This window comes from Oncorhynchus keta, chromosome 21 (assembly GCF_023373465.1).
Source record: "Oncorhynchus keta strain PuntledgeMale-10-30-2019 chromosome 21, Oket_V2, whole genome shotgun sequence".
Classification (NCBI taxonomy): domain Eukaryota; kingdom Metazoa; phylum Chordata; class Actinopteri; order Salmoniformes; family Salmonidae; genus Oncorhynchus; species Oncorhynchus keta.
The window spans coordinates 55,731,249-55,744,753 of NC_068441.1; the positions used below are offsets into that span (position 1 = coordinate 55,731,249).

Consider the following 13,505-nt stretch of genomic DNA (forward strand, 5'->3'; position numbering starts at 1 on the left):
AACAGCAGTAATAGTAGTAGCAACAGTAGTAGTAGCAGTAATAGCAGTAGTAGCAGTAATAGTAGCAGTGTAGCAGCAGTAGTAGTAGTAGCAGCAATAGTAATAGTAGTAGTAGCAGTAATAGTAGTAGTAGCAGTAGCAGCAGTAATAGTAGTAGCAGCAGTAGCAGTAATAGCAGTAGTAGCAGTAGTAGCAGTAATAGTAGTAGCAAAGCAGCAGTAGTAGCAGTAATAGTAGTAGTAGCAGCAGCAGTAGTAGCAGGAATAGCAGTAGTAGCAGTAATAGTAGTAGCAGTAATAGTAGTAGCAGTAGTATCAGTAATATTAGTAGCAACAGCAGTAATAGTAGTAGCAACAGCAGTAGTAGCAGTAATAGCAGTAGTAGCAGTAATAGTAGTAGTAGCAGCAGTAATAGTAGTAGCAACAGCAGTAGTAGCAGTAATAGTAGTAGTAGCAGCAGTAGCAGCAATAGCAGTAATAGCAGTAATAGTAGTAGTAGCAGTAGTAGCAGTAATAGTAGTAGTAGCAGTAGTAGCAGTAATAGTAGTAGCAACAGCAATAGTAGTAGTAGCAGTAATAGTAGTAGTAGCAGTAGTAGCAGGAATAGCAGTAGTAGCAGTAATAGTAGTAGCAACAGTAGTAGTAGCAGTAATAGTAGTAGCAGTAATAGTAGTAGTAGCAGCAGTAATAGTAGTAGCAACAGCAGTAGTAGCAGTAATAGTAGTAGTAGCAGTAATATTAGTAGCAACAGCAGTAATAGTAGTAGCAACAGCAGTAGTAGCAGTAATAGCAGTAGTAGCAGTAATAGTAGTAGTAGCAGCAGTAATAGTAGTAGCAACAGCAGTAGTAGCAGTAATAGTAGTAGCAGTAATAGCAGTAGTAGCAGTATCAGTAATATTAGTAGCAACAGCAGTAATAGTAGTAGCAACAGCAGTAGTAGCAGTAATAGCAGTAGTAGCAGTAATAGTAGTAGTAGCAGCAGTAATAGTAGTAGTAAGTAGTAGCAGTAATAGTAGTAGTAGCAGCAGTAGCAGTAATAGCAGTAGTAGCAGTAATAGTAGTAGTAGCAGTAATAGTAGTAGCAGAGCAGGTAGTAGTAGCAGCAGCAGTAGTAGCAGTAATAGTAGTAGCAGTAATAGTAGTAGCAACAGCAGTAATAGTAGTAGTAACAGCAGTAGTAGTAGCAGTAATAGTAGTAGTAGCAGCAGTAATAGCAGTAGTGGTAATAGTAGTAGTAGCAGCAGTAGCAGTAATAGTAATATTAGTAGTGGCAGTAATAGTAGTAGTAGCAGTAGTAGCAGTAATAGTAGTAGTAGCAGTAATAGTAGTAGTAGCAGCAGTAGTAGTAGTAGCAGTAGTAGCAGCAATAGTAGTAGCAAGCAGTAGCAGTAATAGTAGTAGCAGTAATAGTAGTAGTAACAGCAGTAGTAGTAGCAGTGGTAGCAGTAGCAGCAGTAATAGTAGTAGCAGTAATAGTAGTAGCAGCAGTAGTAGTAGCAGTAATAGTAGTAGCAGTAATAGTAGTAGTAGCAGTAGCAGCAGTAATAGTAGTAGCAACAGCAGTAGTAGTAGCAGTAATAGTAGTAGTAGCAGTAATAGTAGTAGCAACAGCAGTAGCAGTAATAGAGGCAGCAGTCTGGTTAGAGGCGGTGCAGACTGGTTAGAGGCGGTGCAGTCTGGTTAGAGGCGGTAGCAGACTGGTTAGAGGCGGTGCAGTCTGGTTAGAGGCGGTGCAGACTGGTTAGAGGCGGTGCAGTCTGCAGAGCTGGTGCAGTCTGGTGCAGTCTGCCAGAGCGGTGAAGACTGGTTAGAGGCGGTGCAGAGACTGGTTAGAGGCAGCAGACTGGTTAGAGGCGGTGCAGACTGGTTAGAGGCGGTGCAGACTGGTTAGAGGCGGTGCAGACTGGTTAGAGGCGGTGCAGTCTGGTTAGAGGCGGTGCAGTCTGGTTAGAGGCGGTGCAGACTGGTTAGAGGCGGTGCAGACTGGTTAGAGGCGGTGCAGTCTGGTTAGAGGCGGTGCAGACTGGTTAGAGGCGGTGCAGTCTGGTTAGAGGCGGCAGTCTGGTTAGAGGCGGCAGACTGGTTAGAGGCGGTGCAGACTGGTTAGAGGCGGTCGGGCAGACTGGTTAAGGACGGCTTTGCAGACTCTGGTTGCAGAGCAGTGTACCAAACTTGTGTTAACTTAGCTGGTAATTACAAGAGCAGACTGGAACTAACAGGCTTGTCTCCCAGACTCTGTTGTTGCTATGGTTCGGTAAAGCTACTGGTACCTTTGTCTTTAGTTGCGCAACACTGGATAATGACAAGCAGCTTCCCCTCTCTCTCTCTCTCAAAACTGTCTTCAGTATGTTCTAGTCTTTTAAGTGACCCGCTCTCTCTGATGCTTACAGCGTTCAAACTTTTCAAACCTTTGTCTTCTGTTAGGCAAAAGGCTTGGCTTCCCCAGGCTTCTCTGAGCGGAACATAACAGGCTTGTCTCCCTCTCTGTGTGTTTAAAACATTTATCTCCTCGGCAGCTCAGAGCCTGCAGAGCGAGAGAACACTGTCCTACAGCTGGTCTGGGAGAGGGAGGAAATAGCTTGTCGTTGCCACAGACAGACATCCTGCAACACGTTGGTAATGTACACTGGGTTGTCTCACTTCTTGTTCTGCTTTTTACTATAGCTAGTCATTAAGTTCAATGTGTTTGAGTTTGATTAGGTCAGTGAGGGAGGTGTTCTGTGTTTGTGGGGTAGCCTGATGACTCCTGATTAGGTCAGTGAGGGAGGTGTTCTGTGTTTGTGGGGTAGCCTGATGACTCCTGATTAGGTCAGTGAGGGAGGTGTTCTGTGTTTGTGGGGTAGCCTGATGACTCCTGATTAGGTCAGTGAGGGAGGTGTGGGGTGGGGTGGGGTGGGGTAGCCTGATGACTCCTGATTAGGTCAGTGAGGGAGGTGTTCTGTGTTTGTGGGGTAGCCTGATGACTCCTGATTAGGTCAGTGAGGGAGGTGGGGGGTGGGGTGGGGTGGGGTAGCCTGATGACTCCTGATTAGGTCAGTGAGGGAGGTGTGGGGTGGGGTGGGGTAGCCTGATGACTCCTGATTAGGTCAGTGAGGGAGGTGGGGTGGGGTGGGGTAGCCTGATGACTCCTGATTAGGTCAGTGAGGGAGGTGTGGGGTGGGGTGGGGTGGGGTAGCCTGATGACTCCTGATTAGGTCAGTGAGGGAGGTGTGGGTGGGGTGGGGTAGCCTGATGACTCCTGTATTCATGTCCAGTCTGAGTATCATCTCACTGCCATGTCAGTAAAACAGCGTTGAAAGTGTTCCCTTTGTTGCTTATTGTTGTTAGAAGCTAATCGTTCATCTGGGATCTTCATTTCCTCTGCCCCCTTTTCATGTCAACAAATGCATTCCTAGTCCTCAATGTCAGCATTAAATCCTATCCAACTATTCAGTAAGACGAAAACACCCCACTATTAAAAGCTTTGGTTAAGATGGTTACCTGACAGCTTGGAAACAGACTGAAAACTCCACAGCCAAACTGTGTCGACATCAATATTAGTCTAAAAATGGTTTCATTCAGTCTCATTCTCTCCTGTAGATTATTTTTAGTTCAGTAAACTCCCTCCCTCCCTTTCCCCCTCTCTCTCTGCCCCCCCCTCCCTCCCTCCCTTTCCCCCTCTCTCTCTGCCCCCCCCCCTCCCTCCCTTTCCCACTCTCTCTCTGTCCCCCCTCTCTCTCTGTCCCCTCCCTCCTCCCTTTCCCACTCTCTCTGTCCCCCTCTCTCTCTGTCCCCCCACCCACTCTCCCTCCCTCCCTTTCCCCCTCTCTCTCTGCCCCCCACTCTCCCTCCCTTCCTCCCTTTCCCCCTCTCTCTCTGCCCCCCTCTCTCTCTCTCCTGTCCCCCCTCTCTCTCTCTCTGTCCCCCCTCCCTCCCTCCCTTTCCCACTCTCTCTCTGTCCCTCCCTGTTTGTATAGAGTTCCTCCATGTGAGCCTAGTCATCCAGAGGGGTCACGTTAATCACAATGTTTTCCACTCTTTTCTTTCCACTCTCCTCTTCCCCCTCTCCTCTTCCCCCTCCTCTTCACCTCACCCTGCACTCTCCTCTTCCCCCCCTCCCCTCCTCTCTTCACCCCCCTCCTCTTCACCTCACCCCTGCACTCTCCTCTGCCCCCTCTCCCCTCCTCTCTTCCCCCTCTCCTCTTCACCCCCCTCCTCTTCACCTCACCCTGCACTCTCCTCTTCCCCCTCTCTTCTCTTCCCCCTCTCCTCTTCACCCCCCGGGAGGAAGGAGGGAGGGTTTAAATGCCTCAGTTCCAGGGCCGTTTTATGACTGACAGCTGAGCCTGCTTCCCAAATGGCACCCTGTTCCCTACTTCCCTTTATAGTGCACCCTAATCCCTTTATAGTGCACCCTATTCCCTTTATAGAGCACCCTATTCCCTTTATAGAGCACCCTATTCCCTTTATAGAGCACCTATTCCCTTTATAGAGCACCCTATTCCCTTTATAGTGCACCCTATTCCCTTTATAGTGCAACCTAATCCCTTTATAGTGCTGCCTTGGCAGGAACTAATGGGGATCCATAATAAACCCCAGGAAGAGTAGCTGCTTGCTTGGCAGGAACTAATGAGGATCCATAATAAACCCCAGGAAGAGTAGCTGCTGCCTTGACAGGAACTAATGGGGATCCGTAATAAACCCCAGGAAGAGTAGCTGCTGCCTTGGCAGGAACTAATGGGGATCCATAATAAACCCCAGGAAGAGTAGCTGCTGCCTTGGCAGGAACTAATGGGGATCCATAATAAACCCCAGGAAGAGTAGCTGCTGCCTTGTAAAAATACAAATAGTGCACCCTAAGGGCCCTGGTCAAAAGTAGTGCACTAGTACAGACATTCTTTCTTTTTTTTCTCTCTCTCGATAAGAGTGACTGGCTGCCTGAGGCTCAGTACAGACATGCTCCGTCTCTCTGTTGGGATATGAGTTAAAACATCCTTCAGCATGTTCACATACTTCCTGCTACACCCACATACACACACCACCAATCTGCAGGATGGTCCTAGACCTAGAAGAAGGTTGAGGAAAGAGATGAGATCTGTTTACAATATAAACTAGTTTCCTAGTAGTCTGGAGGAAATAAAGAACTTTATTATTCTACCTTATTCTACTCTGTCTAGACCAATCCTAAACATCCTGATTCTCCTCTGTCTAGACCAATCCTAAACATCCTGATTCTCTTCTGTCTAAAGACCAATGCTAAACATCCTGATTCTCCTCTGTCTAAAGACCAATCCTAAACATCCTGATTCTCCTCTGTCTAAAGACCAATCCTAAACATCCTGATTCTCCTCTGTCTAAAGACCAATCCTAAACATCCCGATTCTCTTCTGTCTAAAGACCAATCCTAAACATCCCGATTCTCCTCTGTCTAAAGACCAATCCTAAACATCCTGATTCTCCTCTGTCTAAAGACCAATCCTAAACATCCTGATTCTCCTCTGTCTAAAGACCAATCCTAAACATCCTGATTCTCCTCTGTCTAAAGACCAATCCTAAACATCCTGATTCTCCTCTGTCTAAAGACCAATCCTAAACATCCTGATTCTCCTCTGTCTAAAGACCAATCCTAAACATCCTGATTCTCCTCTGTCTAAAGACCAATCCTAAACATCCTGATTCTCCTCTGTCTAAAGACCAATCCTAAACATCCTGATTCTCCTCTGTCTAAAGACCAATCCTAAACATCCTGATTCTCCTCTGTCTAAAGACCAATCCTAAACATCCTGATTCTCCTCTGTCTAGACCAATCCTAAACATCCTGATTCTCCTCTGTCTAAAGACCAATCCTAAACATCCTGATTCTCCTCTGTCTAGACCAATCCTAAACATCCTGATTCTCCTCTGTCTAAAGACCAATCCTAAACATCCTGATTCTCCTCTGTCTAGACCAATCCTAAACATCCTGATTCTCCTCTGTCTAGACCAATCCTAAACATCCTGATTCTCCTCTGTCTAAAGACCAATCCTTAACATCCTGATTCTCCTCTGTCTAAAGACCAATCCTAAACATCCTGATTCTCCTCTGTCTAGACCAATCCTAAACATCCTGATTCTCCTCTGTCTAGACCAATCCTAAACATCCTGATTCTCATCTGTCTAGACCAATCCTAAACATCCTGATTCTCCTCTGTCTAGACCAATCCTAAACATCCTGATTCTCCTCTGTCTAAAGACCAATCCTAAACATCCTGATTCTCCTCTGTCTAAAGACCAATCCTAAACATCCTGATTCTCCTCTGTCTAAAGACCAATCCTAAACATCCTGATGCTCCTCTGTCTAAAGACCAATCCTAAACATCCTGATTCTCCTCTGTCTAAAGACCAATCCTAAACATCCTGATTCTCCTCTGTCTAAAGACCAATCCTAAACATCCTGATTCTCCTCTGTCTAAAGACCAATCCTAAACATCCTGATTCTCCTCTGTCTAAAGACCAATCCTAAACATCCTGATTCTCCTCTGTCTAAAGACCAATCCTAAACATCCTGATTCTCCTCTGTCTAGACCAATCCTAAACATCCTGATTCTCCTCTGTCTAGACCAATCCTAAACATCCTGATTCTCCTCTGTCTAAAGACCAATCCTAAACATCCTGATTCTCCTCTGTCTAAAGACCAATCCTAAACATCCTGATTCTCCTCTGTCTAAAGACCAATCCTAAACATCCTTATTCTCCTCTGTCTAAAGACCAATCCTAAACATCCTGATTCTCCTCTGTCTAAAGACCAATCCTAAACATCCTGATTCTCCTCTGTCTAAAGACCAATCCTAAAAATCCTGATTCTCCTCTGTCTAAAGACCAATCCTAAACATCCTGATTCTCCTCTGTCTAAAGACCAATCCTAAACATCCTGATTCTCCTCTGTCTAAAGACCAATCCTAAACATCCCGATTCTCCTCTGTCTAAAGACCAATCCTAAACATCCTGATTCTCCTCTGTCTAGACCAATCCTAAACATCCTGATTCTCCTCTGTCTAAAGACCAATCCCAAACATCCTGATTCTCCTCTGTCTAGACCAATCCTAAACATCCTGATTCTCCTCTGTCTAAAGACCAATCCTAAACATCCTGATTCTCCTCTGTCTAAAGACCAATCCTAAACATCCCGATTCTCTTCTGTCTAAAGACCAATCCTAAACATCCTGATTCTCCCTCTGTCTAAAGACCAATCCTAAACATCCTGATTCTCCTCTGTCTAAAGACCAATCCTAAACATCCTGATTCTCCTCTGTCTAAAGACCAATCCTAAACATCCTGATTCTCCTCTGTCTAAAGACCAATCCTAAACATCCTGATTCTCCTCTGCCTTACAGCTGTTGTCAGGTGACAGGATTGGATGTAGATCCTGTATTAACAGCTGTTGTCTAGGTGACAGGATTGGATGTAGATCCTGTATTAACAGCTGTTGTCTAGGTGACAGGATTGGATGTAGATCCTGTATTAACAGCTGTTGTCTAGGTGACAGGATGGATGTAGATCCTGTATTAACAGCTGTTGTCTAGGTGACAGGATTGGATGTAGATCCTGTATTAACAGCTGTTGTCTAGGTGACAGGATTGGATGTAGATCCTGTATTAACAGCTGTTGTCTAGGTGACAGGATTGGATGTAGATCCTGTATTAACAGCTGTTGTCTAGGTGACAGGATTGGATGTAGATCCTGTATTAACAGCTGTTGTCTAGGTGACAGGATGGATGTAGATCCTGTATTAACAGCTGTTGTCTAGGTGACAGGATGGATGTAGATCCTGTATTAACAGCTGTTGTCTAGGTGACAGGATTGGATGTAGATCCTGTATTAACAGCTGTTGTCTAGGTGACAGGATGGATGTAGATCCTGTATTAACAGCTGTTGTCTAGGTGACGGGATTGGATGTAGATCCTGTATTGACAGCTGTTGTCTAGGTGACAGGATGGATGTAGATCCTGTATTGACAGCTGTTGTCTAGGTGACAGGATGGATGTAGATCCTGTATTAACAGCTGTTGTCTAGGTGACAGGATTGGATGTAGATCCTGTATTAACAGCTGTTGTCTAGGTGACAGGATTGGATGTAGATCCTGTATTAACAGCTGTTGTCTAGGTGACAGGATGGATGTAGATCCTGTATTAACAGCTGTTGTCTAGGTGACAGGATGGATGTAGATCCTGTATTAACAGCTGTTGTCTAGGTGACAGGATTGGATGTAGATCCTGTATTAACAGCTGTTGTCTAGGTGACAGGATGGATGTAGATCCTGCATTGACAGCTGTTGTCTAGGTGACAGGATGGATGTAGATCCTGTATTAACAGCTGTTGTCTAGGTGACAGGATGGATGTAGATCCTGTATTGACAGCTGTTGTCTAGGTGACAGGATGGATGTAGATCCTGTATTAACAGCTGTTGTCTAGGTGACAGGATGGATGTAGATCCTGTATTAACAGCTGTTGTCTAGGTGACAGGATGGATGTAGATCCTGTATTGACAGCTGTTGTCTAGGTGACGGGATTGGATGTAGATCCTGTATTGACAGCTGTTGTCTAGGTGACAGGATGGATGTAGATCCTGTATTGACAGCTGTTGTCTAGGTGACAGGATGGATGTAGATCCTGTATTAACAGCTGTTGTCTAGGTGACAGGATGGATGTAGATCCTGTATTAACAGCTGTTGTCTAGGTGACAGGATTGGATGTAGATCCCGATTAACAGCTGTTGTCTAGGTGACAGGATTGGATGTAGATCCTGTATTGACAGCTGTTGTCTGGGTGACAGGATGGATGTAGATCCTGTATTGACAGCTGTTGTCTAGGTGACAGGATGGATGTAGATCCTGTATTGACAGCTGTTGTCTAGGTGACAGGATGGATGTAGATCCTGCATTGACAGCTGTTGTCTAGGTGACAGGATTGGATGTAGATCCTGTATTGACAGCTGTTGTCTGGGTGACAGGATGGATGTAGATCCTGTATTGACAGCTGTTGTCTAGGTGACAGGATGGATGTAGATCCTGTATTGACAGCTGTTGTCTAGGTGACAGGATGGATGTAGATCCTGCATTGACAGCTGTTGTCTGGGTGACAGGATTGGATGTAGATCCTGTATTAACAGCTGTTGTCTAGGTGACAGGATTGGATGTAGATCCTGCATTGACAGCTGTTGTCTGGGTGACAGGATTGGATGTAGATCCTGTATTAACAGCTGTTGTCTGGGTGACAGGATTGGATGTAGATCCTGTATTAACAGCTGTTGTCTAGGTGACAGGATTGGATGTAGATCCTGCATTGACAGCTGTTGTCTGGGTGACAGGATTGGATGTAGATCCTGTATTGACAGCTGTTGTCTAGGTGACAGGATTGGATGTAGATCCCTGTATTAACAGCTGTTGTCTAGGTGACAGGATTGGATGTAGATCCTGTATTAACAGCTGTTGTCTAGGTGACAGGATTGGATGTAGATCCTGTATTGACAGCTGTTGTCTAGGTGACAGGATGGATGTAGATCCTGTATTGACAGCTGTTGTCTAGGTGACAGGATGGATGTAGATCCTGTATTGACAGCTGTTGTCTAGGTGACAGGATGGATGTAGATCCTGTATTGACAGCTGTTGTCTAGGTGACAGGATGGATGTAGATCCTGTATTGACAGCTGTTGTCTAGGTGACAGGATGGATGTAGATCCTGTATTAACAGCTGTTGTCTAGGTGACAGGATTGGATGTAGATCCTGTATTAACAGCTGTTGTCTAGGTGACAGGATTGGATGTAGATCCTGTATTAACAGCTGTTGTCTAGGTGACAGGATGGATGTAGATCCTGTATTAACAGCTGTTGTCTAGGTGACAGGATGGATGTAGATCCTGTATTAACAGCTGTTGTCTAGGTGACAGGATTGGATGTAGATCCTGTATTAACAGCTGTTGTCTAGGTGACAGGATGGATGTAGATCCTGCATTGACAGCTGTTGTCTAGGTGACAGGATGGATGTAGATCCTGTATTAACAGCTGTTGTCTAGGTGACAGGATGGATGTAGATCCTGTATTGACAGCTGTTGTCTAGGTGACAGGATGGATGTAGATCCTGTATTAACAGCTGTTGTCTAGGTGACAGGATGGATGTAGATCCTGTATTAACAGCTGTTGTCTCGGTGACGGGATTGGATGTAGATCCTGTATTGACAGCTGTTGTCTAGGTGACAGGATGGATGTAGATCCTGTATTGACAGCTGTTGTCTAGGTGACAGGATGGATGTAGATCCTGTATTAACAGCTGTTGTCTAGGTGACAGGATGGATGTAGATCCTGTATTAACAGCTGTTGTCTAGGTGACAGGATTGGATGTAGATCCGTATTAACAGCTGTTGTCTAGGTGACAGGATTGGATGTAGATCCTGTATTGACAGCTGTTGTCTGGGTGACAGGATGGATGTAGATCCTGTATTGACAGCTGTTGTCTAGGTGACAGGATGGATGTAGATCCTGTATTGACAGCTGTTGTCTAGGTGACAGGATGGATGTAGATCCTGTATTAACAGCTGTTGTCTAGGTGACAGGATGGATGTAGATCCTGCATTGACAGCTGTTGTCTAGGTGACAGGATCGGATGTAGATCCTGTATTGACAGCTGTTGTCTGGGTGACAGGATGGATGTAGATCCTGTATTGACAGCTGTTGTCTAGGTGACAGGATGGATGTAGATCCTGTTTGACAGCTGTTGTCTAGGTGACAGGATGGATGTAGATCCTGCATTGACAGCTGTTGTCTGGGTGACAGGATTGGATGTAGATCCTGTATTAACAGCTGCTGTCTAGGTGACAGGATTGGATGTAGATCCTGCATTGACAGCTGTTGTCTGGGTGACAGGATTGGATGTAGATCCTGTATTAACAGCTGCTGTCTGGGTGACAGGATTGGATGTAGATCCTGTATTAACAGCTGTTGTCTAGGTGACAGGATTGGATGTAGATCCTGCATTGACAGCTGTTGTCTGGGTGACAGGATTGGATGTAGATCCTGTATTGACAGCTGTTGTCTAGGTGACAGGATTGGATGTAGATCCTGTATTAACAGCTGTTGTCTAGGTGACAGGATTGGATGTAGATCCTGTATTAACAGCTGTTGTCTAGGTGACAGGATTGGATGTAGATCCTGTATTGACAGCTGTTGTCTAGGTGACAGGATGGATGTAGATCCTGTATTGACAGCTGGTCTAGGTGACAGGATGGATGTAGATCCTGTATTGACAGCTGTTGTCTAGGTGACAGGATGGATGTAGATCCTGTATTGACAGCTGTTGTCTAGGTGACAGGATTGGATGTAGATCCTGTATTGACAGCTGTTGTCTAGGTGACAGGATTGGATGTAGATCCTGTATTGACAGCTGTTGTCTAGGTGACAGGATGGATGTAGATCCTGCATTGACAGCTGTTGTCTAGGTGACAGGATTGGATGTAGATCCTGTATTAACAGCTGTTGTCTAGGGTGACAGGATTGGATGTAGATCCTGTATTGACAGCTGTTGTCTAGGTGACAGGATGGATGTAGATCCTGCATTGACAGCTGTTGTCTAGGTGACAGGATGGATGTAGATCCTGTATTGACAGCTGTTGTCTAGGTGACAGGATGGATGTAGATCCTGCATTGACAGCTGTTGTCTAGGTGACAGGGATGTAGATCCTGTATTGATCAGGATGGATGTCCTGCATTGACAGCTGTTGTCTAGGTGACAGGATGGATGTAGATCCTGCATTGACAGCTGTTGTCTAGTGACAGGATGGATGTAGATCCTGCATTGACAGCTGTTGTCTAGGTGAAAGGATGGATGTAGATCCTGCATTGACAGCTGTTGTCTAGGTGACAGGATGGATGTAGATCCTGCATTGACAGCTGTTGTCTAGGTGACAGGATGGATGTAGATCCTGCATTGACAGCTGTTGTCTGGGTGACAGGATGGATGTAGATCCTGCATTGACAGCTGTTGTCTGGGTGACAGGATGGATGTAGATCCTGCATTGACAGCTGTTGTCTAGGTGACAGGATTGGATGTAGATCCTGCATTGACAGCTGTTGTCTGGGTGACAGGATTGGATGTAGATCCTGTATTGACAGCTGCTGTCTAGGTGACAGGATGGATGTAGATCCTGTATTGACAGCTGTTGTCTAGGTGACAGGGATTGGATGTAGATCCTGTATTGACAGCTGCTGTCTAGGTGACAGGATGGATGTAGATCCTGTATTGACAGCTGTTGTCTAGGTGACAGGATGGATGTAGATCCTGTATTAACAGCTGTTGTCTAGGTGACAGGATGGATGTAGATCCTGTATTGACAGCTGTTGTCTAGGTGACAGGATGGATGTAGATCCTGCATTGACAGCTGTTGTCTAGGTGACAGGATGGATGTAGATCCTGCATTGACAGCTGTTGTCTAGGTGACAGGATGGATGTAGATCCTGTATTGACAGCTGTTGTCTAGGTGACAGGGATGGATGTAGATCCTGCATTGACAGCTGTTGTCTGGGTGACAGGATGGATGTAGATCCTGTATTGACAGCTGTTGTCTAGGTGACAGGGATGGATGTAGATCCTGTATTGACAGCTGTTGTCTAGGTGACAGGATGGATGTAGATCCTGCATTAACAGCTGTTGTCTAGGTGACAGGATGGATGTAGATCCTGTATTGACAGCTGTTGTCAGGGTGACAGGATGGATGTAGATCCTGAATTGACAGCTGTTGTCTAGGGGTGACAGGATGGATGTAGATCCTGTATTGACAGCTGTTGGGTTCAGGTGACAGGATGGATGATCCTGTATTTCAGTGTTGTTGTCTAGGTGACAGGATGGATGTAGATCCTGCATTGACAGCTGTTGTCTGGGTGACAGGATGGATGAAGATCCCTGTATTGACAGCTGTTGCTCTAGTGACAGGATGGATGTAGATCCTGTATTGACAGCTGTTGTCTAGGTGACAGGATGGATGTAGATCCTGTATTGACAGCTGTTGTCTAGGTGACAGGATGGATGTAGATCCTGTATTGACAGCTGTTGTCTAGGTGACAGGATGGATGTAGATCCTGCATTGACAGCTGCTGTCTGGGCCGACAGGATGGATGTAGATCCTGTATTGATAGCTGTTGTCTAGGTGACAGGATGGACAGATCCTGTATTGACAGCTGCTGTCTAGGTGACAGGATGGATGTAGATCCTGTATTAACAGCTGTTGTCTAGGTGACAGATGGATGTAGATCCTGTATTAACAGCTGTTGTCTAGGTGACAGGATGGATGTAGTATCCTGTATTAACAGCTGCTGTCTAGGTGACAGATGGATGTAGATCCTGTATTGACAGCTGCTTGTCTAGGGGTGACAGGATTGATGTAGATCCTGCATTTACAGCTGTTGTCTAGGTGACAGGATGGATGTAGATCCTGCATTGACAGCTGCTGGGTCTAGTGATGAATGGATGTAGATCCCTGCATTGACAGCTGTTGTCTAG

At 45.5% G+C, this 13,505-nt stretch overlaps 1 protein-coding gene across 2 annotated transcripts in view; it reads left to right on the plus strand.

The window, feature by feature from the left end:
- The first annotated feature begins 2,477 nt into the window (after positions 1-2,477).
- The window catches only part of LOC118378750 (extracellular matrix protein 2-like), a 49,163-nt gene continuing 38,135 nt past the window's right edge, over positions 2,478-13,505 (plus strand). For both annotated transcript variants that reach the window (XM_052474276.1, XM_052474278.1), the window contains exon 1: positions 2,478-2,615. The gene's annotated coding sequence lies outside the window, so the exon portion shown is untranslated. The remainder of the gene's footprint in view (positions 2,616-13,505) is intronic.